Source organism: Moschus berezovskii, chromosome 1, assembly GCF_049115385.1.
Source record: "Moschus berezovskii isolate FMDL1 chromosome 1, NW_MosBer_1.0, whole genome shotgun sequence".
NCBI lineage: Eukaryota > Metazoa > Chordata > Mammalia > Artiodactyla > Moschidae > Moschus > Moschus berezovskii.
In genome coordinates, this window is record NC_142460.1 from 88918279 (window position 1) to 88931881 (window position 13603).

General features: G+C 49.4%; 1 protein-coding gene across 1 annotated transcript in view; it reads right to left on the minus strand.

The window, feature by feature from the left end:
* Window positions 1–1726, minus strand: part of SEMA5B (semaphorin 5B) — a 126384-nt gene extending 124658 nt beyond the window's left edge. The window contains exon 1 of the mRNA XM_055395200.2: window positions 1623–1726. The gene's annotated coding sequence lies outside the window, so the exon portion shown is untranslated. The remainder of the gene's footprint in view (window positions 1–1622) is intronic.
* Window positions 1727–13603: the final 11877 nt, after the last annotated feature.

Sequence of the window (13603 nt, forward strand, 5' to 3'; positions counted from 1 at the left end):
TTCTTAATCTGCCTCTCCCTGTTTTCCTAGCTGTGAGGTCCAGTTCTCAGGCTCAAGTTCCCCTCTTCCCCTTCTTCAAGGTCATCAATCCTAGTTCAGAAAAGGCGAGAGGCCACTTTTGAATGTCAAGAGGAACTGGGGCGGCGGGACGGGGCGAGGGTGACAGAGCGATTGCGGTAAAAGAAGAGAAGAAATGGAAGCGAACAGGCTTGAAGATGAGGGGAAGTGGAGGTGGAGAGGACAAAGAGGCGGCCCAGAAGGGCCAGGAGAGAGAAGCCACTGCCAAAGTGGTGGGCATGGGAGGGCAAGTGGGGATGTCTGAGAAGGTGCAAGGAGATTGGATTGGCCAGAGAAGGTAGGATCGTGGTGGGGTCTAGACATAGGCAAGCTTCCACCCTCCCAATCCCAGTTCCGTGGGTTCAGTCACCGGCCCGAGGAAGAGCGCATCCCGAGGGTTGGCAGCTCTTCCCCGCTCCGGCTGATCTCATACCCCCACCGCGGAAAGCCTGGAGGGGGTCGCAGAAGTGCTGGCAGAGTCGGGTCATCACCTCTCGGCATCCAAACTCCGGGTCCACTGCAGCCCGGCACGGCGCGGCGGGGCAGACGGAATAACCCGAGCACTGGGCACCGACAGAGGGGTAGGAGGCAACAAGGGCGCTTCAGGTGGCTCCTCCTGGTTGTTTAAAGTTTGAGGCAGGCGAAGGAGCCGGCTCTGTCCTCCCTCAGCCGACCGCCCGCGGCTCCGCTAGTCCCGCTGTCCTCAGCTTCGCCGTCGGCCTCTGCGGGTCCTGCGCCCACTTCCCTCTCGGCTCCCGCCGGCTCGGGTCCCCATCCCCTCTCCTGTCTGCATCTTTCTCTGTGCCCGAGCGCCCCCCGCTCCCTCCCTCCTCGCTGGATCTCCCGCACGACGTGAGCGGAAAGTGAATGGGCAGCCCAACCACAAAGACAAATTACCATGAGAAAAATAAATCAGGAAATCGCCGTTCGCGTCCCGCGTTCCCGCCGCCGCACCCCTTTCTGAAAGCCCAGGCCGGGGGCTCTGGGACCTGGGGCCTGGCGGGGCCGAGTTTGGGCTCTGCAGGGCCCTGCCAGGGCAGGGAGTCTGGGAAGAATCCAGTGGGGACCCCCGCAGGCGGCGGCAGAGCGGGGACGTCTCCGAGCGCGAGATTTCACACTCCGGGCAGGCCACGCGCTCCCGCGCGCCTTCTGCCCGCACTCTGCCTCCACCGGCTTTACTCGTCCGCGCTCTCGGAGCCTCCAGCTCGCCGCCTCAGCCCCGTTTTCTCCCAGCCTTTCGTTCGGCCGTCCCCTCCTTCAGGCCCAACCCCGGATCCCCATCCCGGTGTGCAGTCTAGACGCACAGATCGCGGCCGGGCCAGTGCCCTGGAGCCGGAGCCGGCGGACCTCGGGAGGGCGGTAGCACGGTGGGCGCCCCCGCCGAGGTGGCAGCGGGCAGCGCGGAAGCCCGTGGACTCCCTCCCCTCGGCCCGCAGTCTCTGCAACCTGGTTCCAACTTGCCAGCGCCGCTGGGCCCCTACCCTTCTACCCACCCCAGTTGCTGAAGTTTGCAACTTGCAGCCCCAGCCCGCGTAGGCGAAGCGTTCGGGACTCCAGGGACTCACCTCCGGGTTGCTGGCGCAGGTGCCGGGTTGCAAGCGGCTCCCGGTTCCCGGCGGCGGGGAGCGGCACAGGGGAACCGGGAGGACTCGCGGCCCGTCTGGGAATGGGGCGGCCGCGCAGCCACGGCCCTCGACCCTCACTCGGCGCTCCGCTGCAGCCGCCACCCGGGTCCGCGCCGGCCACGCTCCGGTCCGCCAGCAGCGGTCCGACGCGCAGCCGACCCGCCCGGCTCCGCCGAGCTGGGCTCGGGCGGCAGCCCCCGCGCTCCAACTCGCTCCCGACCCGGCGCGCTGCTGAGAGCAGAGAGGAGACCGAGGGGGCCGAAGGAGGGAGGGAGAGGCGATGGGGGAGGAGTTGGAGCGAGGGGAGAGAGGAGCGGAGCGCTAGCGAAAAGGAGGAGGGGGCTGGAGAGGACCTGCCGCGGCGGGCGCGCCACCCGCCAGCCCCGTGGCGCGCGAGGAGCGCGAGGGGGCGCCCTGCACCTCCGCGTCCCCGGGATCGGCCGGCTCCCGCCCTGAGTCTGCCAAGTGTGCTTACCCAGAGGATAGATACAAGTCCCGCTACGTGGTCGGCGTTCGAGCGGCGAGACATAGGTCCCTGAAGCACTTGATCCCTTTTGCCACATCGTGCCTTACCGTCCTCGGTAAGCCCGGCCTCGAACCCGGCTTTGTGCCGGGTCGTCAGGGCACCGGAACTCTGCCCACCCAACCGCTGGAACCTCAAGAAATTCTCCCTTCCCCTCGGATCCGCAATTCCGCAGCCCTATCAGCTGGAGACGATCTTTCTGCCTGTGTTCTAGAAGGGGGAAAGGATCTCGTACACAACGGGGGAAATCTGATATTAAAAATGCAGTCGAAGGGCATGAGGCGAGGCTGCTGGGCTGGACTGGAAAACTAGAATTGGCTTAGAAGGGTTAAGTTTACAAGCTGCATGACCTGGAGAGAACCTCTCTAAGCCTCAGTTTCTTCAGCTGTAATACTCGGCTTGGTGAAACCTACCCCTCCTGAGCGGGTTGAGTAGAGGCTACAATGAGTCCCATAACATCAGGAACACTGGGAGGGCATCCAAGAAATTAACGAGCCGGGAAGGCGGTGAGGGGCTGTGAACTGAGGAGGGAAGGTTGAATGCGACCACACCGATCAAGGCTGAACTGTTTACAAGTGTAAGTATCTTAGTGTTTCTGATGGCTGGAAAACCGGAGAGAAAGACTGGGAGCAAGCTTCAAATCCTGTCTGCCCGGCTGCAAGAGGGATGGGAAGAGAGCCCTCTGCTGAACAAAGAAAGGTATTTGGGAAAAAAAAATTTTTTTTTAAGGTGACCTAAGAAAAGAAAGGAGAAGGAAATGGCAACCCACTCCAGTGTTCTTGCATGGAGAATCCCAGGGACGGGAGAGCCTGGTGGGCTGCCCTCTGTGGGGTCGCACAGAGTCGGACACGACTGAAGTGACTTAGCAGCAGCAGCAGCAAGAAAAGAAAGGAGAAGGCAATGGCAAGCCACTCCAGTACTCTTGCCTAGAAAATCGCATGGACAGAGGAGCCTGGTGGGCTGCAGTCCATGGGGTTGCTACTAGTCGGACACGACTGAGCGACTTCACTTTCCCTTTTCACTTTCATGCATTGGAGAAGGAAATGGCAACCCACTCCAGTGTTCTTGCCTGGAGAATCCCAGGGACAGGGGAGCCTGGTGGGCTGCCTTCTATGGGGTCGCACAGAGTCGGACACGACTGAAGCGACTTAGCAGCAGCAGCAGCAAAAAAAGAAAATGCAAGAATGAAGGATAAAGACAAAGACCCTGAAAAATTAAACCAGGGGAAGTGTGGTTTTAAGGGCTAGCCAAAGAGAACTGCGAAATCAAAATGGATAAGCTGGAAGAAGGAAAACATTAAATGACTTTCTAGAGTATGCCAGAAATTGAAGAATTAGAGTGAATCATTTTACTTAACAAAATTCTGGATAAAGGAAATCCCAGGTACAGCAGAGGAATGGAGACAGTAACCAGAGAGGCATCCTCTCTCTCTCTCTCTCTCTCTCTCTCACACACACACACACACCCCTCTGAACCAAGGAGAGAAGAAGTTTGGCCAGGATGATGGGAAAGAAAAAAAAGAAAGAATCCTGGAAGGGAGTTTATGAGATGCTGCAAAAAGGGACACTGCACAATCTCAGAAATAATGCCTTTCTAGGGCAATAGGAATGCTGAAATTCATAATGTGCCAAATGGAGAAGAACTTGGAAAGGTAAGACATTGGGCAAGAGGAGAGAGACGCAGATGAGGGAAAAAGGAAGGCAGTGGGCAGGCATGTCATGCGTACTAGTCTCACACCCCATCCATTTAACTAGGGGTCGAAATCAAGTCAGAAGAGGTTAATGCAGGGCATCGAGTCCAAACCCATCATTTTACAGACTGGACAATGAGAACTAGAGGGGAAGCATTTGTCCCAAAGTTGCAGGCTGGGGTGAGGGCAGGTCTCTTGATCCTCCTTCCACTACTGTGAGTGTTGTCCCTCCCACACACCCCATTCCCATTTCCTACAGAACTGTGGGGACTGCTTTGTTATTGCAAAAATATAAATGTGTGTGAAATATAGACACCTTTTCATTAATATAAAAATATGAAAATATTCTCTATATAGCAGGGAAAAGATACGAGTAGGAGAGTTTCCCATTTGTCTGGTTGGGAGAGTAGACAAAGTGCCTGCTGAGCCGTCGTCGGCAGCAGCTCTCTCCTGCAAGGCAACAAAAATCTTGTCCATCCTTCACCACATCCTCTCACCCTCACTCTCTTTTCCACTGTGTTTTGATTGTTTTTTCCCTCTTCCCTTTCCACTATGGCTTCGTGCTTCTTCCCGGCTCCCCCCTCCACATTATGAATGAGTGTGAGAGAGGGCTCAGTGCAGGAGGAGAAGAGAGGAGACCCCAGTCTGGGGGCATAGCCTGGGAACCCTTCATTTTCGAGGGAAGCAGCAACCAAGAAAGGGGAATACCCAAGGAGACACAAACAAAGGAGCAGAGATGCTTGGGATGCTGGGCTAATTAAGCCTAATTGGATTCTACAGTTTTCTATTGATGAACAGTGATTACTTAAGAGCTCTCAATACAAGAGAGCTTCAGAAGTCCACACTTTAGGAAGGGACAGTGATTTTACTAGCCTGGCTTATCACCTGCTTCAGGCATCTGCAGTGCTTGGCAAACCCACCCAGGTTAGAATCTCTGAATCATTTACTAGGAACAAAACCTGGGTTGTTGACCCCACCACCACAGTGTCACTGCCACTGTCTGTCACTTTGCTTAAACCTTTGCAATAACCTGCACAATAATTACTTCTATTAGGAGCAGTTAAGCAGAATGTAAATAAAGTAATTAATACAGAATTATCCAAAACAAACATGCTAAAAAGCAGTGAACAGGGTGAGAAGGAGTTCTTAGAATTCACTCTTGACCTAGAAATTCCAAACTTACCTTTAACTAAAGTACCAGGAGGTTAAGAAGTCCAAATTCTCATGCTCAAGGGTGACAAAGCTGGGAGCACACCTGAAGGCATTTTCTAGATCTAGCTAATTCTGAAAAACAAGAGTGCAGCCTCTCCCAGGAGCGTGTGTAGGTGTGTGTGTGTGTGTGTGTGTGTGTATACCCACCTGTTCATAGCCCAGACACAAACACAAATCTGGCCTTGTGGCAAAAGGCAAACAAGGCATATCCACTCGTATAACAATAGGAGAGAGAGAACTGAAAGAAAAAGAAGGCACCAATCACTTATAATGTCCAAGTAGCTTTCTGGCCCCAGAATCACCTGCTCATTGCGCTTGGGGATGGAAAAGAAAAAAGAAAATTCCCACCCACTCCAGAAGTCATTGTCAGTTTGTGAACCAAAAGCACACTTAGGTCAGAGTAACTGAAGTGTCACTAAATGACAGCTTTGCCATTGTCCTGAGCTGATGGGAGAGAAGAGACCTTCCTTCCTTCCTTCCTCCCTCCCCAGACATTTTAAGTGCCACTCTCAATGCTTAGTGGAGAGGTCATAGGAAGAAGAGAAAACCAGAGCCATGATCACAGAAAATGCAGGACCAGAGCACTGGGGGCATGTGAGGGGCCAGCCAGCAGCTGGTGTGGCTAAGGAGATCTTCCCAGCAAAGGGCCCTTCTATCTGGGAATGGAGACAGGACAGGAATTTGCCAGACAGAGAAGTGGGAGGAGGCAGATCATTCCAGGCAGAGGAAATAGCATGTATGAAAGCACACAGAGATATAATTAGATTTCTGTTTTGAAAGAATTACTTGGCCCTGGTTAACAAATTCAGAGAGAACCTAAGCAGTAAGTGTGAACAGGTGCATTGTTGGTGGAAAGAACACTGCACCCGTAAGGTTCCCAGTGCTGAAACCAGCTTGGCTGCTGGCCACTGCCGAGCCGGGGGTCCTTGCACAAGCCTCTTAACCTCTCTAACCTGAGCTCCTCATGGCTAAAGAGAGAGGGGTTGATCAACTGTTTCCTAAGGTCCTTCTGGTACAACATTCTGGGATTCTAACTCTCCCTGCAGACACTTCTTCAAGTTATGTCCTTTACATGTTGATGCTGAGTCTTTTCCATGTATTCAGCACTTCACAGCTTACAGAAGTCTTTATCATGCGATATCCTTTGGCCTTCATGCCCTGCACAGGAGATAGCCACACTGCTTCTTCGGGGTGGTCTTGTCCAACCCTTGTCCAACCATCTCTCCGCTAATGATGTCTAAATTTCTGTCGGCAGCTCTGACCTTTCTCCTAAAACCTGATGCAGAGAACCAATTGCCTGCTGTCTTCCTCCAGGTGAATATCTTAAAGGCATCTCAGACTTAACACGTCCAACACTTAACTTCTGATTATCTTTCCCCAAACCAGCTTCTCCCTGAGAATCCTCCAACCTGGTAAATTAAAACTCCAGTCTCTGAATTCCTCAAGCCCCAAATCCTGAGGTCATCTCACACTCCACCTATAAACCATCAAAAAGTCCCATTAAAATATCTTCAGAATCTGACTTCTGCTCACTGCCTCCTTTGCTGCTGCTGCTGCTGCTGCTAAGCCATTTCAGTTGTGTCCAATTCTTAGTGACCCCATGAACTGCAGCCCACCAGGCTCCTCCATCCCTGGGATTTTCCAGGCAAGAGTACTGGAGCGGGGTGCCATTGCCTTCTCCGACTGCCTTCTTTACTAGTGCCCCAATTCAAACTGCTGTGTTTTCTCACCTGGATGTCTGCCCTGCCTGTTTCCAACTTTGTGCCTACAGTCTGTTCTCCACACAGAAGTCATCCTTAGTCAGATCTTGCCCCTCCTCTGCTCAAAACCTTCCATGGCTCTCCAGCTCCCTAGGTGAAAAGCCACATCCTCACCAAGCCATGAGGCCCTTTCTGACATCATCACCTACCACTCTCCTGTCCTTCACTTCTACTCAGCCGCCGCAGCCTCTCCACTGTTTCTGGAGTCCCCTCTAGGCCTTTGCACTTACTGTTCTCTCCTCCTGGAAAGCTTTTCTGTCACATGTCCACATGGTCATTCCATCTCTTCCTTCAGAGTCTGTTCAAATATCAGTTCATTAGCGATCCATTACCATCCTTTCAAAAATGACAAACCCATGTCACCCTGAACCATTGTCTGACACTGTCCATATTTATTGTCTGTCTGCCCTGACCAGAGTATAAATTCCATGAAAGTGGAGACATTGCCTACTTTCATTCATAGTTCATTGCTATACTCTTAGCCCACAGAATGGTACTTGGTAAAAACAAGTGTACGATTTCAGAGTGAATCATTATTATTATCCCCATTTTACAGAGAAGGAAACTGAAGTGTAGTGTGATAGCTTTTCTGTTTTCAGAGATGAGATTTGAACTTAGATTTTTCCGTATCAGAATGTTCTGTCCAACTGATGATCAGTTAATATCTGTATTTGCACTTAAAAACTTGTTAATAGAAGATACATATTAGAGTAAAACATATACCAGTTGTTTTCTACCGAGTTCACCACATGTGCCCCTTGACCCACACAGCAGCTGTCCAAGTCATAGCAGAGTGAAGAGTGAGCTCTGAAAACCTCAGCCTCTGAATGGTCACTAACCCTTCACGTACATTCATTCTGGTGTTATTTTTGTTTCTTGTATTACAGTTCTAATTTTTCTTCTCTTTTCCTGAGAACATAAATCCCCTTCCAGGGCTTCACACATTGTCTCAGGCAAAGTGAAGATAAGTGTGTGTGTGTACACACGTGTGCATGCACGCATGTACACACACACACACATACACTCATGCACACACACACCATTTTCACGTCTCCTAAGTCAGGGATGTATGAGAGAAGGCAGGCTGACTTTGTAGTTTGCCCTTGGATTGGCACCCTGGCTGATCACATCTCATTCCTCAGGCAGTCAAGAGCACCTCTTCACCTTCCTCTTCCCTGATTAATGTTTTGACAAACACTGTCAGACTGTGGCTGAGGATGAGTCAGGAGGAAGTGAGGTGTGGGAGGGGTGTGAAGATCAGAAGAAAGGACAGGGGTGTGGCTGGTCCCCCTGATGACACCAGGTTTCCTGTTAGATGTTCTAGATTAAGGGCCAGGTCAAGTGCTCAACTCCAGATGAGTGTGCAAGGGTCACTTTCTGGACATTTGGACCCAGGGAAGAACACAAGGCATGGCCACCCTTCTTGAAGACATTTGAAATAAGGAACCTGTGTCTGTCATTCTCCCTGAGAACCATGGTAAAGCTACAGTGGTTCTGGATGGGCCAGAAAGAACAGGTGTGGCCAAGAAAACCTACGCCACTGTCCCTAGATGGGGATCTGAATCTAAAGAAGAGAATCCTGGCTTGTAACCAAGAAGAGGCCCAAGCCTGGCACTTAGAGGACCCGCGCAGGGCCAGACCTCTAGATGGAACTCAGGAGACATTGGAAACAGACCCTGCTGCCTGATTTGGGATAGAAAACCACTAACATGGTTGAGAGGTCCAGAAAGACTCCTTTACTCTGACCGAGATGTCTCTCCTCTGGTGTTCCATGGCCGCTGAAATCCATGGTAGAGAAACAATCAGTTCAGTTCAGTTGCTCAGTCGTGACCGACTCTTTGCGACCCCGTGGACTGCAGCACACCAGGCCTCCCTGTCCATCACCAGCTCCCGGAGTTTACTCAAACTCATGTCCATTGAGTTGGTGATGCCATCCAACTATCTCACCCTCTGTCGTCCCTTTCTCCTCCTGCCTTCACTCTTTCCCAGCATCAGGGTCTTTTCGAATGAGTCAGCTCTTCGCATTAGGTGGCCAAAGTATTGGAGTTTCAGCTTCAACATCAGTCCTTCCAAGGGAAACAATAGGTTGGCATAATGCCTTAGGCACACCCATAAATTAACAGCCCCTTAGCAGGAATGGAGGAAACATGGTAACTCCCTCCAGATTACGTACTGAGCACACCACTGTGCGGGGACCATAAAACACATCCAGAATCCTTGCCCATGGAGGGCAGTCATTCAGCACTTTATTACTAATTGAATATAAGGAGAGATGCAGTAGGAGATGATACGAAACTGTGAGCAGGACCAGATTAGGGAGGCCTTAAATACCATGGAAGGGGGTTGAATTTAACCCTACAGCCAGGCAAAGAGAATCATCTGGCATTTGGAACAGGAGGCTGACGTGAGATGGGAGGCAGTGGGTGGACTTGAGTGAGAGATACCAGTAAGAGACCATTACAACAGCCTCTTAGACCTTGAATAGGGCAGACATGACAAAAATAATGACAAGCCCTAAGTCAGAATCTAAGGAATTGGAATACGGAAGAGGGGACTGAGATGGAGAGAAGTAGGATTATGGGTGCCCAGAAAAGACGGGTGTGTGAGCCAAGTAAATAATAAGGGAGGAAAACTTTGCCCCTGTCGGTATGGCTTAGCGCTGGCTCTGCCCCAAGTCTGGGCAGGGAAGGGGGTCGGGATGTGTCCTTAACACATCTTGGTGATGCTGCAGGCAGTTCAGGTCTCAGATGTTAGCTAAGAAGCACCGATTTCCAGGAAGAGGCAGTTGGCGCCTTCGTTTCAATTAAATACGAATTTTCCCCACCTCTGTTATTTGCTCAGTTCTGCACTGAGGCTGGAGAGGACACAGACGATGAGCAATGCTTAAGGGATGATTGTCATTGTGGGAATGTGAAGTGCGAGCCAGAAGTAAATATCAGGTAAATGCCAGATTGGCTGCTCCAGGCAATACACATCAGGCAAATTCTGGAGAGAGACAGACAGAGCAAGCCTGCTGCACTGGGTCCAGAAAGGTTTCTTACAGGAAGTGGAAACTTCCCTGGACCACACAGAAGATGTAGGTGTGGACGGGGGAGGGAAGAGGCACACAGGGGAGTTCTTTGTGAAGTAAAAAAGTCGATACAAGGGAGAAATAACTGTAACCTACTTACAGTATTTTGAAGCTTTTGACAAAATTCTCTAAGGAAGTTCTCTTTTCAAAGGTTAGGTCACCGTGGGGCTAAAGGAGGGAATGATGTCTCTTTTATCAAGATTAACAAGTGGTTTAAATTAACAAGTGGTTTAAATACAGGCCTCTCTAGATGGTGCACAGTTAAACCCCCTCCTCAAGCATCTTTGTGCTGAGTAGAGAAACACAATGTGCTATAGACACACAGTGGAATATTATTTAGCCTTAAAAAAGGAAGGATTATGGCTTTCTCTGGATATATGTCTAGGAGTAGGATTGTTGGGTCATATAGTAGCTCCATTTTTAGTTTTTAAAGGAATATTGAGGTCAACTATATTCTAATAATTTTTTTTTAAAGGGAAGGAGATTTTGATACATGTTACATGTACGGACCTTGAGGACATTATGTTAAGTGAAATAAACCCAGGACAAAAAGGCAAATATTGTATGGTCCCACTTGTACAAGGTGCCTAGGATAGTCAAATTAATAGAGACAGAGCATAGAATGGGGTTGCCAGGGACTAAGTTGATGCGAAAATGGGGATTTAGCATTTAATGTGTATAGAGTTTCAGTTGGGGATGATGAAAAAGTTCTAGAAGTGGGCGGAGGTGATGGCTGCACAGCAATGTAAATGTACTTAATGCCACTGAACTGTACACTTAAAAAACCCATGGATATGGAAAATTTTATGTAATGTGTATTTCACCACAATAAAAAAAGAAAAAAACATATTGTAGAATGACCCAGTTTATATATTAAAAAGTAAGTACTTAAAAAAATAGTTAACATACTAAATATTATATTACATATATGTTACCACCACCACCACCACAACAAAAGAGTCTACTCCAAGACTGATCAGATTTAACATCTTCAGCAATGTTCTGAAGAAACTGCCTTCAAAAGCCTCTACATTGCAGGTGAGTAAATGTATTCTGTTTACAATCGAAATAAACTGACAGGCTTTGACAGTAGGAGGCACCAGAGCAGTGATCCTCAATCCTGGATGGACAATAGGTTTGCCTGGGGGAGCTTTTAAAGCTATCTGTATCTAGACCCCAACCCCCGAAGAGTCAGATTGAGCTGCCCTGGGGGAATTGGTGCTTTTTCCAAGCTCCAACCAGGTGGTCTAATCTACAACCACGGTTAACTGCAGAGAATAGTAAGGCTGAAAAACTCAGTCTTCCTGAGCTTGAGGCTAGGGTCCGCTGTCTGCCAGATGTGTGATGATCAAGTGATTTAATCTCTGTTAATATTCCTGTCTGCAAAACTGGGTAATAATAGTCCCAATCTCAGAGGGTTGCAGAGAGGATTAAGAAAGATATTGCATGTTTAGCACAGTTCCTGGGGCCTTTTAAGAGCTCACTAAATGTTAATTATCATTGTTATCAACTGAGTTTGCATAAATGGGCAGAGAAGGAATAGATGGATTTAACAGTGGCATGTGCAGATATGTTTAAAAATAAACAAATCCAAACTTTGTTACTAACGTCTCTCTCAAAAATCAGGAAATGGCTTGTATCTTTGGAGGCATTTTTATCTTCCAGGGCATGAGTTTGAAGTACTGCTTTGCTCCAAAAACCAAGAAAACTCCGATCAAGCATCAGCTAGGGGTGCAGAAAGACAGAAAATAACTGAGCCCACGCCCTTGCGTTTCGCTAAACTCTGTACATCTTCCCCTCGATTGTGACAAGTTCTAGTCCCTGAACCTCTGAAGGGATGTTCTGACTGACAAGGAAGAAGGAACTAAGAAACATTAAGGACTGTGGAGGGAAGACAGGCCATGAAGGTTGGAAAAGGACATGATGGGAAGCAGTGAACTCAATAACCAGGAGCAAGTGAACAAGAACTCATTTAACCCAAACACTTGCTGGAGGGGGAGATGAGGCGAGGAACACTTAGAACGAATAAAAGAAACAGGTAATAAACTCATGAAACACATTATGCCAAGATGTAGTACATGAGGGAAATATAAATGAACCCACAGAGAGTCTAGACAAATTAATGTCAAAGACATAAATGGATGCCCAGGGGAGCTGACATATGCCCACCTTGAAGGTTGGCCTCAGAGAAGGCAGTGGGCATGTCCTTTCCAACAACGGACTAAGAGCTCCCAGTCTGACCAGCATGTGCATTCCAATTTTCTTAGCACCCCTAGGGAGGGATTTGGCAGAGGGTCAGGAATGAATATTGAGTGTGCTGTGTTCGGGGACAGTAAAAACAACTGGCTTGGCTGGAGAAAACAGGCCATGTTAGGAAGTGAGAGGGCTTGGCTGGGTTAGATTGTCAAGGGTACCCAGAACCGGGGCTGAGGGGCTAAAATTAGTCCAATAATCACAGACTGTTGTAGCTTTTCTAATCCAGGCCCTTCTTTTAAAAGATGAACAACTAGAGCTCAAGGAGATGAATTAACTCACGCGATGTCCTTTAAGGAACAAAGAAACAGCAGAGCAGAGATGGGAATCCTGAGGTTTTCCACTAACCTCGCCAGAGACTGGATCTGGGAAGGACTTTGGAGAAAGATCGTTTCTGTATCAATAGCCTTGAGCTAGCGTCTTAACTCCGTGGAGCTGCTGTGGAATAACTTGGCATAAACCCTACCAGGTCACATTAGCCCGGGGATAGAAGCAGAGACTTGGCAGAAGTCACAAGCTGTATTTCTCGAGCTCCATGTCTCTTAGTTCTGCGGGGATTTAGCTTTCCCCAAATTCCTTCCCATTAATCCTTACAAGCCACAGTGTGGATCTCAGTCGAGTCCTGACCCAAGTCTCGTCAGCTATCCTTGCATTATCTATCCTCCTTGCTTCAGTTGTTTGGGTTAGCATTCCCAGTCTCTCCTGATTTCCCATGTGAGTGTTCTTCTGGCATCCAACAATGTCTGCAAGTCACGTGTTCTGATGTTTGTGTAGAAGGCGTTGTCTCCCAGGGTGCAGAAATCGTGGGCCTCGGTTTTCCTCCCACTGTTCTTTTCTATTGTTTCTTGAACGTGAAAACAAAGCAACTTTTGGTGTTTGTTTCCTCTGTACTGCAGCCATCATGCCTTGGGATGGGGTCTGGGTCAGAAGACAACCTAAGCGGTGTGATTGATGTTGCCCTCTGAACTGACCCTCTGGGGTTTCCCCCGTGCTTCAGTGGTTAAGATTCACTTTGCAATGCAAGGAACACCAGTTCAATCCTGGGTCAGGGAAGATCCCACCTACCTTGAGGCAACCAAGCCCCTGTGCCACAATTATTGAGCCCCTGCTCTAAAGCCTGCAAGCCACAGCTGCTGAAGCCCAAGTGCCTAGAGCCTGTGCTCCATAACAAGGGAAGCCACTGCAATGAGAGGCCCATGCGTCACACCTGGAGAGTGGCCCTTGCTTGCCACAGACAGAGAAAGCCCGCATGCAGTAACGAAGCCCTGCACAGCAACACAAATAAATGTTCCTAAAAAAGAATTGGCCCTTTTCTCTAAAACTGGTTCATTGCCCTTGGACTGGTCATCATTGTATCCTTGGCATCTAGCACAGTATTGGGTGCAGATGCTTGGGAAGAATTCGTTGAATAAC